The 16945-nt window shown below is 40.7% G+C and overlaps 1 protein-coding gene across 1 annotated transcript in view; it reads right to left on the bottom strand.

Annotated features, from left to right (window-relative positions):
- Positions 1-16945, bottom strand: part of B3GLCT (beta 3-glucosyltransferase) — a 1154157-nt gene that overhangs the window by 681022 nt on the left and 456190 nt on the right. The gene's annotated exons all lie outside the window — the stretch shown is intronic.

Here is a 16945-nt window from a genome sequence, read left to right as displayed (position 1 = left end):
TAATGTACCTGAGTAATAAAACTTCATTTTTTCTTGTAATATTTTATTTTATAAAAGTAAAAGAGGGCAACATAAAACTGGTACAATGTTTGATACTGTGGGGTTGATTTACTAAAACTGGAGAGTACAAAATCTGGTGCAGCTCTGCATAAAAAAAACAATCAGCTTCCAGGTTTTGTCAAATTAACCAGTTTACGACCGCCTATCGAAAATGTACTGCAGCAGGCAGCCGCTCCCAGGCAAATTGGCGTACATGTACGGCGCTCACTCTTGGGAGTCTAGGAGGCGTGCTCCCGCCCCCCACTCGTCCGCGGGGAAGCGATGCGTCTGTCAGGCAGCTCCGATTGCCGCGTGACACCCGGGACCATTCCCCGCTGAGAGAGGACGGTCGGCTGTTGTAAACACAGCCGACCATCCTTCTCCCTGGGATGATCACAGAGCTCATATGATCCTGCTATATAGGATCACATGTCTCTATGGTCATCTCAGATGCCACGCCCTCCCACAGTTAGAATTACTCCCCTAGGCTCACATTGAACCCCTTGATCACCCACAGGGTTAACCCCTTCCCTGCCAATGGCATTATTACAGTAGCAGTGCCTATTTTTAGCACTGATTACTGTAGTAATGTCACTGGTAAAAGTGTCAAAAGTGTCAGTTAGGGGTCCGTTCTGTCCGCTGCAATGTCGCAGTCCCGCAAAAAATCACAGATCGCCCCCATTACTAGTAAAATAAAAAGACAAATCTTTCCCGTAGTAGTAGATAACCTTTGCGCAAACCAATCAAAATACGCTTATTGTGATTTTTTCCCCAAAAATATGTAGCAGAAAAAAAATTGGCCTAAAATGTAAAAAAAAAAAGTGATTTTTAATTTTTTTTTTTTAGGATTGTCATAAAGCTGAATGTGAAAAATATTGTTTTTTTTTTCAAAATTGTCGCTATTTTTTTGTTTATAGCGCAAAAAAAAAAAATCGCACAGGTAATCAAATACCACCAAAAGAAAGCTCTATTTGTGGGGGGAAAAAAGGACGTAAATTTAGTTTGGGTACAACGTCGCACGACCACGCAATTGTCCTGGGCTGAAGTGGTTAAACAAGTTCAGTTAGAAGCGGTTTGGCTACCATGCACAGCTGCACCAGATTTTGCACTCTCGAGTTTTAGTAAAGCAACCTCTGTTTTTGATAAAAAGCATTAATATCTGGTATCTGGTTCGATGGATGTAGTAGCGATTCCCAATGAATTCTCAAGGTGCTCATCAAAAATATTGGTTTTACTTTTGCCCTTTGTGTGCTTCATCCTTGAAAATAGGTTCTCACAAATACAAGTGCTGGCAAAAACTGATGACACGAGTCGTGATTGTGTAGAATGGGATATTTTTTTGAAGACCATAAAAAAGAGACACTGTCAATGTTTTCTTCGACCACATGCTTTTGCTAATGTAAATGTATTTTTACAATAAATTACCAAAAAAACACCACATGTTTAAGTTTATGATTTTGTGTTGGGTCGTATTGATAGCCATCTTAAGCCGCATGTGGCCCATGGGCCTCAGGTTAAACATCCCTTCTTTACAGCTTCTCTGCTGTTTCTAAGGACCAGCTATCCAATAGTACCTTGCTGCCAGGAAGCTGTGATCCTCTCAGCACCTCTGTAATTCAGTAGGCAGGCTCTGTAGAATGTGTGACACAGCAGTGCCTACTCAGAGGGCATAGTTAATACATGTCACAGAATTCAACAAAGGAAATGTGTGGGGATCCCCACAAACTTTCCAAGCTTTAGGATTGATCAGAATAGGGTCAGAGTAGGCTAGAAATAACTGAGATTGACATAGTGTACAAACTAATTTAGGGTTTTAAATTTTGACAACATGACTGTATGCTTTAAGGGAGAGAGACAATACAACAGACTGGAGACTAGAATTTAAGGAAATGTTCATAATAGCAGGTAAATTGTTTGTTTTGCCACGCATAGCTAGTACTAGTAGGTAAGGCTAAGAAAACTTTAGTTATATACTGTATGGCACTTATGTTCAACTGTGAAGAGTGGTGCAGAAAAAAGTAAAGTGAAGAGAAGGGTAATAGACTGAATCTCTTAAAGTAGAACTATGCCACTAAAACAGATTTGCTATAACAAACATATGTGCATCTGCACTTCCAGTTTTCTCTTACTCCCCATGCAAAGTCCAACAAATATCTGTCAAACCTGCTAGCGAAGCCCACCTAATGCAACTTTTTGTTGCTCCAGAAATCAAAGCAGAGTTGCCACTCTTATGTAGGCTGTGCTGATTGAGCTAGAACAAAGTTTCTCAACAGGAGTGCCATCTGGGTTTCCCTGGGGTGCTGCAAGCACAGGACCCTGTTTTCCCTGGATCAGTGTGAAGAGTTGCCATAGTGTGGGTAGGCCAGCCACCAGCACGATAACCAATGACAATCCAATGCAGGATTAGGGCATCATCTGCTGCTATGGTGTTAGCAGGCAGCCCGCCTGCCTGCATCATGGCAATGCATGATGCTTATTTATGGCGGGCAGCCAGGGTTGCTCTAGAATAGGGCACTGTGTGACTGGGGGACTCTGTGACTAGGAAGGAGATGGGAGGAAAAATTGTGTTAAAGGAAAATTTTGGATTGAGGTACTCTGATATGAGAGGACTCTGTCGTGCGAGTGATGTGATAGGGGGCTCTGATGTGATGTTGGGACTTTCGGCCCATGTGTATGGCAGCTGGTCCGACAGAAGGTAGCCACTCAGCCAGATTGTGTCAGCTGTGTATGGTGGAAAACAAGCAGCCGACTGGCTCACGATCCGCACTGTCAGCCAATGGCTGAGAGCGCTGACTGGAGTGTTCTAGCAGGGGTCATCCCCCTGTCAGAACACAATAGAACAGCAGGGGGAGATCGCAGTACCAACATTGGATTGTTAGTATAGCGGCTCCAACCAGAGGGATCAGTTTTATTTTTCATTCAACCCACTGGGTTAAATAGAAAAAAACTAGTAATGTGTAATAGGCTTTAGTCAGGGAAGGTAAAAAGTTTTTTTTTTACATTATTCAGCTCCCTACTAAAGAGCCAGTGGCCGACTGAAAAGTCGGCCTAGTTCTCTAGGAACCCAAACCCTTCCTTACTACACCAGCTCCTCAGCCACTTGTTTACTTCCCTAATCTCCCGCTGCCTCTCTGGCGTGGCTCGAGGTACAGGTAGTTTTTCTAAGAATACTAACTTGGAGGTTCTACTCTTTAATTTAGCTCCTAAGTCCCTGAAATTGTTTTTTTTAGGACTCTTCATCTCCCTCTAACTTTGTCATTGGTACCCGCCATTGTACCATGACAGCTGGGTCCTCCCCAGCCCCACCCAACAATCTGTCCACCAGATCTATTAAGTGCCGAACCCGAGCGCCCGGTAAACAACAAACAGTTTGGCACTTACGGTCTTTTTGACAATTGCCCTCTCTGTCCTTCTAGTAATTGAGTTCCCTACCACCAGAACCTGCCTTTCCTTTCCCTTAGCCTTGCTCCCGCCCTCACTGGCGTTCTTCCCTTGGCCGCTAGGGGCGTCGCTCTGCTCCAGCAATGCTGGTCCCTGATTGGTTTCCCCAACATCACGCAACAGGGAGTATTTATTGAGATGTTTCAGCCCAAGATCGGCCTCCTTGACTCTTTCCCCTCTACCCTTCCTAACTGACACCCAACTACTCTTCTCTGGTGCCTGCACCCTTGTATCTCCACCCGCCGCTGTGCTGGCCCCTGCCGGCACCTGCTGGGTAGTTCCCAGCTCTCTTTAAGTATGGAGATTCTTTTCAGCGTTGCCAGTTGCTTCCCTAGATTCAGAACCTGAGCTTCCAGGGATGCAACATGATTACATTTTGTGCAGCTGTATTCACCCTTGATCACATGATCGAGGAATGCCTACATGTCACAAGATGTACACCGAGTCACATCGCCATACCCGCCAGGCATCGTACCCACTAATCTAATGGGGATTGTGAATTTAACTCGTCCGATTAGCTGTGTTCTAGCTTCCTGACTCTAATTTCTAAGCACACAGTTTTTCCTCAGTCACAAGCAGTTATTCAGCAGTATACAACACTACACAGTCACTCCACTCAGGTACTTGCACCACTCAGGTACTCCCTTACTCAGGTATTCACACTACTCAAATACTCCACAGCACCCAGTCACTCTGCAGTATTCAGTTACTCCGCAGCACGTAGTATACAACACTACAGAGTCACTCCACTCAGGTACTCACAACACTCAGGTATTCACACTACTCAAGTACTCCGCAAGACCCAGTCACTTCGCAGTACCCAGTTACCCCGCAGCACTCAGTCACTCCGCAGCACCCAGTCGCTCTGCAATACTCAGTTACACTACAGTACCGAATTACATCGCACAGCTGTAAAAATGTCACTCTCTAGATGTGCAAAGCTGGTAGAGACATACCCAAAAAGACTTGAAGCTGTAATTGAAGCAAAAGGTGATTCTACAAAGTATTGACTCAGGGGGCTGAATACAAATGCACACCTCACGTTTCACATTTTTTTTTGTAACAAATTTTGAAAACCATTTTTCATTTTGCATCCACTTCACAATTATGTGCCACTTTGTGTTGGTCTATCACATACAATCCCAATAAAATAAATTTACCTTTTTGGTTGTAACATGACAAAATGTGGAAAATGTCAAGGGGTATAAATATTTTTTCAAGGCACTGTATAAATGTACCAGTTTTCAGGCTGCTCCACGTGATTGTGCTTCCCTGTGTCAGTCAACACTGCTGCAGGTTAGAGAAGGGAGTGCTGACAACATTGGGCCATTGAGGCCTATGGGTGACGTCACCACTTCAGGCTTTACTAGCTGTTGTTGGAGTGCTCTCTCCTCTCCCCTGTAGCGCCACTGGCAGACATAGTGGAAATCACGTGACCAAACTAAATTGGGTTGAAAACATACAAGTATATACATCTTTCTTTCTCTAAGCATATGTGTTGGGGGGGGGAGGCAGTTTTAAGAGTAGTTAGGTTTATGCTGGAATGCCCCTTTAAAAAAACATTCCCCTAACTGATATCAGAAAAATAATTTAGCTTATCATTGCTTGCTAAGAACAAAAACATTTCTCAAGGCCCATCAGTTTGCCAATCATGCTCACATACTGGATTTTTGCCGATTATATTTTACATTAAAAGTTATATTAAGACTGTATTGTTCAAAATTATAAATAGGTAACAACATGCCCAAAATTACAAGAAAATGTTCTGTACATGCAAGAATGAAGTCACCAGGAAAACCTGGTGCCAGTAACCTGTTATCACCATCAAGTCTCTGCTCTCTGAAAGCAACACAAGCTTCCAAACAAGAATTCTAATCTCCTGAAGGGGCAGCATGTACCTACACAGATCTAAAAAAAGCTTGGAGGAAAATGGATTTGAATTGTAAGCAGAAAGTGTTTTAAGTCAATGTAAAACAAAAGTGCTAGGAATTACGTATTCCGAAATGTAAGTACAGAACATTTCAGAAGCAACAGAAAGAGCAGTCGATGAGAAAGCAATTTTGAAAAGTTGGCTAAAAAGATTTGCGAATGACAGCAATCATTTTAGGCAGCATAAAACCAGCTTCTGTATGCATTATAATTATATTCAAATATGCCAAACAAAACACATACTAGAATGAGGGGGAAAAAAATGATGTGTGCATCAGTAATGGCAAACAAATCAGAACTCAAGGCTAATTAACCACTTGAGCTCCAGAAGATTTTACCCCCTTAATGAAAAGGCCATTTTTTGCAGTTCGGAATTGGGTTAATTTACCTTGCAATTGTAGGGTCATGCAATGCTGTACCCAAATGAAGTTAATATCATTTGTTTCACACAAATAGAGCTCCCTCTGTGGTATTTGATCACCACTGGGTTTTTTATTTTTTTGCCATATAAACGAAAAAAAAAGACCCAAAATGTTGAAAAAAAAATGCCACTGACATCTTCAGTGACACTAAGGCCTCTTGCACACGATACTCCTGTTTGAGCATCTACTTCTTTCAGACTTTTTTTTTTGTATTTGCGCATATTTTTACTCAAATGCGTTTGCACATTCTTGTGCGCACTTTCGTGCAAATGCGCATAAATGTTTTCTCACGTTCTTGTTTAGCACAATATTTAAATGGACATTTGCACACATTTGCGCGCAATCGCGCATATGTGTGCGCATTTGCACGCATGAGGTGTAAATTACTGACCAGAAACTGACCAAAAATGCAGATTTTTCTCTTTTGTTTTTACTGAAGAATGCACAATGCTTGTTTGCGCGTAAGTGTGCATAGACACGTTACAATGGGCTGTATTTTAGTTCAGTTAAAAAAAAAAAAAAGCTGTACTGAGCTTTTTCAAGCTGCGGTGTGCAAGAGGCCTAATACAGTGATCAGTGCTAAACATAAGCACTGTCACTGTACTAATGACACAGGCTGGGAAGGGGTTAACATCTAGGGTGATCAAAGGGTTAAATGTACGCCTAACAATGTTTAGTGTGTTTACTATGTAATGTGCAGGCTTTTACTCCCTGGGAGAGGAAAAAAAACGTTACATTGCCGCTGTACGAAGAGAACCCTGTGTTGTTTACCGACAAAGGGCTCTTTTGTCATTCTCTGAGCCAATCACCAGATGCCGACCATAAATCATTGACTGGAACATGTTGCTCATCTTGTGCTGCAGTGAATGGCAGCACAGTTTTCTGGGTCAGCGTGAACATACGAGTGCGGACCCGGATGAAAGGCCCGACCTACAATATGTGATTGTGCCTGTACAAGCCGACCTGCCGCAGTAAATGCACTGTGGCGGGTTGGCAAGCGGTTAAAGGTAAGCGGTTTTAAAGTGAGGAATAATAATGGCAAAGCCTAGGCTACACTGGCGATCATTTATCTTTTCTAAATTTTTCTACATTTAACTGCTTGTTAGCAGTAACTTTACTTGCACCACTTAAATCAAACTGCTGCTAATGTGATGATGGCCAACAAGTAGTAAAACCTCCAAATAAGGAAACGATTAAATAACCTGTGTCAGCTCAAGGCTAAATAGGACCATCTAAAGAATAAGTGCATCCTTACACTAAGATTCCTATCTCCTACCTCTATTCTGAAGAATACTTCTGGATGTAAGAAGAAAAACACTTTTAGGTCCTGTGTCAAAGGACTTTGTTCCATTAGAACTTTCTTCTCTCCCTTTACAAATCAATGAAAATGTAAAAAAGGAGCTTGAAGCAGGTTGACATAGCTGGCCAACTGCAGGTCAGACAAATAACTGCAGGCTTAATTCATCTGTCAATGAACCTTGAATGATCTCAAAAGCGATTCAAACTGATCTCAAAAGCAGAAGTAATGCAACTGAAAGCAAGCTGCATTTGCCCTTAAGCTTGGGGGAGGAAACTGCAGGGCCTGCGTCCCCTTGGACATGATTTCCTTTTTGGAGTATCTCATCATAAATTACATTTTTTGTTGCAGGGGATGCTCAAACTCTGGCTTGTATCTTTGTGCAGACTTCTGGAACAATTAGTGAGCCAATCACACAAGCAGGAAATTACATTTTCAGGGGGCATTCTGTACACAGTCTGTGTACAGAACACCTTCAGGTAGCCATATTGCATATTACAAAAAAATTACAGTGCTGCAGATTTAAAAAGGAAGGTGATTTTTTTTTTTCTTTCAAATAGTTTTTATTAATTTTTTTTCCAACAAATAGTTTAAGCAGATTACTGATATACAATGTCGGTTAGCTCATTCACATGAGGAACACGCAGGAACCTCTAGATCAACAAAGAAATACATAAAAGAAGATTAAAAAAAAGGAAAAAAAATATACATGAACTTTACAAAGGAGTTAGACAGAAAACATATCTATCCTGCTTCATATGTCAGATTATGAAGTAGATAGTGCCGGTTAATAACAATGCCATATTTATAGTTTAGAAAGTGAGAATGTAACCTAAAGGAAACAATAACAAAGAGTAAAATAACAAAAACTATCTGCACCAATATTTGTAATATACCCATTATTCCAGTAAGGGCTCTTTCACACGGCCGCTCCGTGTGAAAGCTCCGCTGCGGGACTTTTTTTTTTTTTTTTTTTCACGGAGCGGATGACATTTGTGTCATCTGCTCCGTATGTCCGCATATCATCCCATCCGTTTGCGGATGATATGCGGACATAATGTAAGTTTATGGGCATTGCGGATGTCAGTGGATGACACCGCTGACATCCGATTTTCCTTCTTTTCCGTTTTTTGAATGGAGGAAAAATAGGGTTCTGTTCCGTTCCAAAAAACGGAACAGAACTGAAAGGAAGAAAATCGGATGTCAGCGGATGGTATTCCGCTGACATCCGCAATGCCATAGACTTACATTATGTCCGCAAATCATCCGCAAAAAAATAGGATGATTTGCGGACACACGGAGCGGCCGTGTGAAAGAGCCCTAACTCTAGCACCAGTAGAAGGCATAATGTTATAGTTCTGATAATTTGAAAATGGAGTCCCAATAGCTCCACTTAGTTTGGAATGGTTTCAAACCTTGATTGTAACAAATTTCTCATAACAGTAATGGGAATTAACCATTCTGATTACTTCAGATATATTTAATGCGTGTGATGACTTCCTTGCAGGGGTGATGGTCAACCTCGCTGCAATAAGAATATGGGACACTAAAGTTCCAAAAATTCTTAAGAGATTTACACGACCACAAAATATGCAATAGGTTTCAAACACTGCCACACTGGCGCCAGCACAGGAGGAAGCGTCTGAATGCCATTTAGATAATTTATATGGCATGAGATAACTTCTATAAAGGATTTTTAGAGCATTATTCCAATGATTTACACAATGGGATACACTTATATTGTTTGCTAAAGCTTGTTACCACTCCTTTATTGTGAAGGATCTGGAGAAATCTCTTTCCCAGCTTAGCATCTGTGGGGATTTTGTGAAAGGGTGCTGACTGTTGGAGTTATTTACAGAACCATGAAATACCTCCTTTACTAGGGTTCTGCTGATTTATGTATTGCCAAAATTTAGAGTCCATAGCAATGCTTGTGGAAGGGTGTAAGCAATAGAATTCTTGTGTAGTCCTAGATAGGAGTAGAATAAAAAAGGGGTGAATAACTGCGCTAACTAAGTAATGAGCTGCAGCTTCAGGCAAGACCACACCAAGCAGAAATAAGGAGAAAAAAGCCGCGCTACTTAAACTTGATAAGGAAGCTCGAGAGAAGAATTACACCGATCGCAGAAAAAATACATTAAGACAATCAGCTGGATCTACAGCATAATGTTGTAACTCAGCATAAATGTAATTGGTTGAGCAAAAACATAAAAAACATGACAGTTCATGTAATGTTCCCAAAGTCCCAGAGAGCTTTCAAGATGAGTGGAGTGAGGAGAAATCCAGTCAGGCTATTCACCACGGTGCTGCACACAGAAGACAATGCATATCTCCTTACCAGATGACTAAGCCAGATCAGCATAGAAAGATATTGTCCTCACAGAACTGCTCAAAGGGATCGGGACACCATACCTCCAAATACACTCGGTCACGTCAGACAATGATAGCAGGATAGTCCAAATGTATGAGATAAGACATACGAGAGAGAGAAACTAGATAGTGTAATACCATCAAGCTTTATCCCACGTAATTAAAAACACACTTACAGTCTCCAAAAGGAAAATCGCAGAAAAACATAAGCCGGCCGGCTCTCATATAGCCGGTTCCGCGGGGCAGCGTAGTGACGTCAGCACGCCGTACCCTACGCGCTCGTCTTCACAGACTTCAATGGGGATGAAGTTAATTGTCTGACATGACCGAGTGTATTTGGAGGTATGGTGTCCCGATCCCTTTGAGCAGTTCTGTGAGGACAATATCTTTCTATGCTGATCTGGCTTAGTCATCTGGTAAGGAGATATGCATAATAGAAAAATAGTGCAGCGCAATCCTAGTGGTAAAATTAATAAATCATATAATCATGCAGAGTCCCAGTGTTAATAGGTGTCCATATAAACAGATAAAATTTTCCAGTGTGAAGTGGTCCTAGGGCAGTTCCATAAGGTGCTTGTCTCCACGAGTGCTCATGCAATCCAACCACCTGTTCACACTGCCGCTCACCTTAACAAAGAGACCCTACAGGGTCAACCAGCATGTCATCTCAGAATCAAAGCATCCTCACACTTTCTTCCTTAAGCGTAGTAAATGATTACACCTCCGATGCACTGTCAGCTCCTCAAACAATGTTACCAATATGTGTAGGAGAAAAGAAAGAACGATCTAATGCTCTCTGTATGCAATCAAGCACTCTTTAATACATATAAGTAAACAACTCACATTTTCATTACATGAACTGTCATGTTTTTGCTCAACCAATTACATTTATGCTGAGTTACAACATTATGCTGTAGATCCAGCTGATTGCCTTTATGTATTTTTTCTGCTATCAGTGGAATTTTTCTCTCGAGGTTCCTTATCAAGTTTAAGTAGCGCAGCTTTTTTCTCCCTAGATAGGAGTAGGCTGTTTGCTCTGTAAGATCTTTGTAGGTGTTAAGTCCCTTGTTCAGCCACAGAGAAACATTGAGCGAGGGTAAGAGATGCTCTTAAGTACTCAAGGGGATGTCTAAGGTTACTCATGGGTGTTCAGTGTTTATGTGATTTAAAAGAAATAACCACAACTCCACAGAGCCTAAAATAGAAGGGAAGTGGGATATTAATGCGTGGAAATAGGTCCTGCCAGCAGTAACGAGTGTAAGTCATGATTCAGGATCACGGCTCGTTCAATATTCACCCAATGTTTATGCGAAGGCTGAAACCAGGCTTTGATTTGGTCTAGTAAGGCAGAATAGTAGTAATTGTGGAAGATTGGGAGACATATGCCTCCTCTAGATTTGTGCTTGCCTAAAATGGAGTACACTATGCGTGGCTTTTTTCCTTGCCATATAAAAGGCAAGATGGTGAAAACAATACAACAATTTGGGTAGGGTTAGTATTTTGAAAGCTGCTGCTCTCCCTATCCAAGAGTATGTGAATTTCCGTATATTGGAATGATCTTTTGTGATTACCTTTAATAGTGGCCCATAATTAGCTTCATAGATATGTGTTAAAGGGTAGGCAAGAGAGATACCCAAGTACTATAGCTTATTTGTCTCCCATTGATATTTAAAGGACAATTTAAGTTCCCGTAGAGCTTTTCCAGTTATACCTATTGGTAAAGCAGTTGATTTAGAAACATTGAATTTATAGTTAGCTATCTTGCTGAATTTATCCAAAACTGAATCTATTTCTTTTAAAGAGGACTGCGGGTCGGAGAGCGTGAGAATCACATCATCTGCGAACAGGCCTATTTTATGTGCCTGTCCGCCTACTGTGATACGGAAAGGTCATTTTTAATAGAATTTAATTACTATAGGACTTGTTTTATTTGCATTTTTTTTTTTTGCTAATTTATGTTTTTCACGAAAGTGGTTACCCTTTCGAAATTCCCTTCGAAATTCTAAATATGTATATTTTTGCATTGCCATTTAAATTTATTTTTCATATATTTTATACTTCTACATTTTACACTTATTTTTTAGATATTCTTTTCTAATATATATTTTTGAGATAATTGTATGCTGATTTATTGCAAATATTTTATTAAGTTGTTGGTCTCCAAAGACACACATCTGTAGCAATCACCGTCCTCATACAACAATACCTGGATTCTGATAGGAAATAGTGGAAGGATTAGAATGATTTCCTAGAATAACTGCTAACATTGTTCTACACAAATGGATGTGTGGGTGTAATTATCAGCAATGAAATGGATGTGTGGGTGTAATTATTAGCAATGGGATACAACACATTATAATACAGCTGAGATGTGGATCACATAAAACGGCGATCAGCTGAATGGATATAAATGGAGCTAATGTCATCAGTCCAATAGAAATCCCCCTGAGGAAGACACGTGAACCTGTGTCGACACGCGTAGGGGAGGGGCAAGGGTGGTGAAGGCAGTCGGGCTCATAGGACTGTGATCATTATAACAGCTGTGCGGCTTTGAAGAACTCTGATTTTAACATTTGTTGGACACAGTTTGGTGCGCTGGAAGCACCTTAAATATGCGAGTACTGAATTTTTAGTATTAATAAAGGCAGTTTTAAAAATGGTATAAGCACTATTTGGAGCCCTTTCTTTTTTATGTGTCATCACATCTGACCGGGAGATTGGCATATGTGTGAGCAGAGCATCTGTGAAATCTACATCGTACTAATTGAAACCAGGGTGGTTCACAGGCGCAATCTGACCTAGCTTAATTGCGGGGTCACATCTTATGATGTGAGCCTTCAATCAGGAGAGGGGAGCACAAATGAGGTGGTAGGTAGCTCACTTTTTGGTATTGGAGCACTTTTTGGAGCACCTAATTGGATTAAGGACATTGATCACAAATATATATGGAAATAATCATTGCATATGTGAATATATGAACTACACTATACCTATATTGCATGTTTGAAATATTTAACATAAGACACTGTACACATTATATTTTGTTTAACTTTTTGTTGTTTATGTCTACACATTAATGGGTATGAAGTGTGACACTTATACGTTTTGAATTTAAGCTAGCACAACTAATGGGAGTGTGATCGGTGTCTGCAGCTGGTTCCACAACTCACTATCAAATTTGTAGTGGTGAACATGCACAGTAGCTTGCGAGACTCTTTTTGCTTAATTCTTACTTGGAGTTATGCTGACATGTCAGACTGCTGTACTGCTCCAGCAGTTCTCACACAGACAACCAATGCCTCCCAGCAGTATGTACAATGGTTTTAAAACCAGTACTGGCTGAAACCAGCAATCTAAAGCCTCGTACACACTAAATTTTTTTGTGTTCAACCCAGAGGACTGAATGAAAAAAAACTGAGCAACTCGAGAGGAGCTTGCAGTACTAACTATCATATGTTAGTACAGCAATCTCCCCGCTGAGTTGTGTTCCGACGGGGGACTGCCTCTCCCCAGAGCTCATCGGCCACCACCATGGGCTGAGAGCATGAATCAGATGCAGATTGCCAGATCTTTTTCAGTCATGCCCCTTTGGCAGAAGCCAGACTTTTGACTGGCTTCTGTCAGACAGGCTGCCGTACACGTGGGTGCGGTGATGGAATGCCGGAACGAGGCTTGGTGCGTAGATTGTTAGGCAGCATAGGGCAATGAAGTCATGGTAGTCGCGCTCCTTTCTCAAGCAGTCTGCATATAGCCAAAACCAGTAGGCAAGGATCTAAAGCTTTCTCACGTTTTTATTTTTGCCAGTGTACCCCCAGGAAGATTCACCCTCTCTATTTTTACTAGTGACAGTGATGGAATATTAATGATATTGAGTTTTTGCAAGAACATGATGTAAGGGTAAACCTTTCAACAAGGTCACCCGATGAGAAGTATAACAACCAAAAAAATGTTCCTGCCCTACCTACTGTGATACAATTCTAAATATATCAAAAATGTGATTAGGGTGGAGCCAGGAGAGGAAGTGTTCTTCTATGCAGCACTGTTAGCAGTGTATAAAAGGTGAGACAGTGTCCTATGCAGTGCTAATAGCAGTGTATACATAATCGATCTTCCTGTAGTGCACCAGGGAACAGCACAGCAATATGTGAGAGTTTTATTTGGATCTTAATGTTTTTAAAATGCGATAAGGGCATTTCTTTTTCTTTGAGCCATCCTATTGTCCCCACAGAGGAGCCAACAATTGAGGAGAAGTGGAGATTAACACCCTTAAAGGGGAAGTGAGCTGAAGACCTAAACTTTCCTTAGGTCAACAGTTGGAGGTGGGTGAAATATTTGTATGGTGGTGGATTACTGAAAAGGTAGACATTGAAATAATGGCACTAATTTAGAAGATTTACTGATGGTGTGCACATGGAAGTAACTGGATCATTGTTCATAATAGGGACTGAATCACTTATTTTGTAAACACACAGTTAGGATTTTAATTTTTTTGTCAACCCTGGCTTTACACCATTTGGCACCGTTTTGCCTTTTCAGAAGAGGTTTGATTGTTCTTTAATCCATAGTATCCCAATTATCAGGCTGTAATTAGAAGTACTACTTGAAAGCATATCAGTGGTCTACTAAAAAAAAAAAAAAAAAATGTTTTTGGATAGAAACACTTTCTTTTTTTCACATGACATATTACACAATGGATAAGCTAGTTTAATTAAATGCTTCAACTTCAAACATTTTTCAAATTTTCAAAAAAAATAAATACATAAATAAAAGGATATTAAGACTAAAGAGATCCAATCTGCACAGACAGTAAAGTTGTGAAAGAGAGAAAAAAATGTACTGACATTTTTGAAGCTGCATATTCAGTTTAGCATCTAGCACACATTTTTTTAGGGGCCAGAGAAATATTTTTTCCACTAATAAGTACAGAGAAATCCCAAATACACAGGTTAGTTACTTCTTCCAGCATTGAACCACTAGCTTTCGCCTAATTTTAATGGTACATTACTCTGTCTGTTGGCATCATTTGCTCCAATCTTGATCCTATTTAATAGGAAATTACTCATAAGCATGTTGAATCAGCTGAATATAGTCTTGGACCCTGTAGTTACCAAGAAAATTTCCAATGACATCTTTAAATACTTTCCATTTGCTTTTCTCTTTTCAGTGTTTTGGCTAAGATCAAGTGTGGTTTAAGGCTTTGACTCTTATCACTAGGTGTCTGGGGAACCCAATAATCGGCCTTGCTGATAGTCTCGCTTTGGAGGGCCCCGCTTCTTTCTATTGGCCATAATCTTAGTCCCCAGGCAATGACAAGCAATCTCCTGTCCAGCTTTTCCATGTGGAATGGTTTAGGACCTCTTGTTTAAAGAATGGCTGGGGTGATTCCTTACATTCTAAACATAGTACACTTGGTGGTTTCCAAGCCTAAGCGATGCAAGATGGGCTTAAATTAGATTAGATTAAAAAAAGGCATTATTGAAGATCTTTTGTGTAGGGCACATGCTAAGATATTTTGTGCCTTCCTAACACTGGATACTAGAATATTACTGTTTGGAACAAGGACGACATGCAGACATGTACTGTTCATAATGATAAGAAGGCAAGGGATCTACTTGCTTGAGATGAATAGCTTTCTTTGCAGTGGAGTCTAGGATGAGGAGATCTGGGTCATCCCTGATGCAGTATAGTGACTTTGTGTCGACTGGTACAAAGTTGACGAATGTACCTGGTATGTATCATGGTCATAAGATATTCTGGGTACAATTTAATGGCATCATAAACCTTCCTACATGCACATTTTTCACCTGCATAAGATAATTGCATTGATAATGTTGTTTCATAGCCATTTGTTGCCCTCTATGCAGAGGCTAAAATAGAATAAATAATTGCATTTCTGTGTCATAAATAGGTTTGTTTGAAACAGGAGGCATGCAGCATGACACTGCACAGAATAATTTTTGACCTCTAGCTGTAGTCTAAGAACCAACACTTCCTGTGAAGAAGCTACATATCCCACAATCCTTTGCGGTCTAGTGTTGCTGCAGCTGTAATTAATTAAAGCTGGCTATAGATCATCAGTTTTTGTCATTTAACCCCATCCAAACATTTGAGGTGGACAGAGAAGCACTCTCGCTAAGCTATTGTATTCTGACAGCATGGAGACTTTCCCACCATCAGAATACACTGCTGGCTATAGCTAGCTATAGGGGAGGTGGGGACCTACGGTGGTGTTGGGGATTTTAATTTTATATTAAGGCTAGGTGATAGGTGTGGTTGTGTGATGGATAAGTCTGGAAGGAGCATGCCTCAGAGAGCCTGTGCCAGGCGCTCCTGCCCCCTCTCCTGTCCTTGCCATCATCCACTGGGCATACTCCAGAAGGATTCCTCTCTTACTCCTATCTATAGATGCCAAAAAGGCATTTGATAGGGTAAATTGGGCCTTCCTGGACAGCACTCTACACCACTTGGGCTTAGGGCAAATAATGATGCAACAGATTAATGCCATATATTCTAACTCTGATGTCCAAGTAAAAGTGAATGGACATCTCACAAGGTGCAGCATACGCAGATGACCTTTTAACCCATCCCCCCACCCTCTTTTGGTGATTAAACAGGACCTGGCCCAAAGGCAATTTCTCATGGTTCATGGTTATTGTGCCTTCTGCAGGCTTTGCTGATTCATATAAAAATTTATTCTGGGCACTAAAATAAGTTAACATGCTTTTAGACACATTTACAGGTGTCAAGCGTTTTTTTCTGCCAAAACATGTCTGCACCTGGACATGTCTGCTTCCTTTAAATGACTGTGTGTGCATGGACACATGGGTTAACATGACGGCGCGTTGAGAGGCAGAAAAAAACACCAGATGCCCCTAGGAGCAGCGTTAAGAACATCCAGTATGCATGAGGGTGAATAGTACATTACTGTCTTTGTTGGCATCCTTTGTTCCAGGCATGGTTCTGATTAATAGGAAACTATACATAGGGTTGTTAGTTTAAAATATGATCAAGACAGACCTGTCCTCTTGGCCTCTACAGACCCAATTCCTAATATAACAACCAAAAACATCAAGCTGGAGCATGAATCCCACAAAAGATTTATTTATACAAATTTAAAATCACATACCAATGGATATAAAACATTCTGGATCACAGTTTACTGAGACATAGTTGAGTTGCACAGAGGGCTCTGAACTTAGAGGATTGATCTACCATGTGTTAAAGAATTGATAGTTTAAAATATGTTCGACACACTTTTTCAGTGCCAGAGCAAGAACTTTTTGTCATCTTATGTCAGTCGCTGTGTGCTTTTGTATCCCATCTGTCCTAACTTGGTTTGACCGTGACCTGTTCTTGGTTCTCTTTGCCTGTCTACCTGACATGTTCTCCAAACTTCTGCTGAACCTAGAAAGTATATCTAAAACAAAAATAAGATTTTTGTAAGATC

The sequence above is a fragment of the Pelophylax lessonae genome, assembly GCF_965119305.1.
Source record: "Pelophylax lessonae genome assembly, chromosome: 2".
In the NCBI taxonomy this organism is placed as follows: domain Eukaryota; kingdom Metazoa; phylum Chordata; class Amphibia; order Anura; family Ranidae; genus Pelophylax; species Pelophylax lessonae.
Note: the sequence above shows the minus strand (reverse complement) of the source record. Positions and strands in the feature narration are given on the sequence as shown.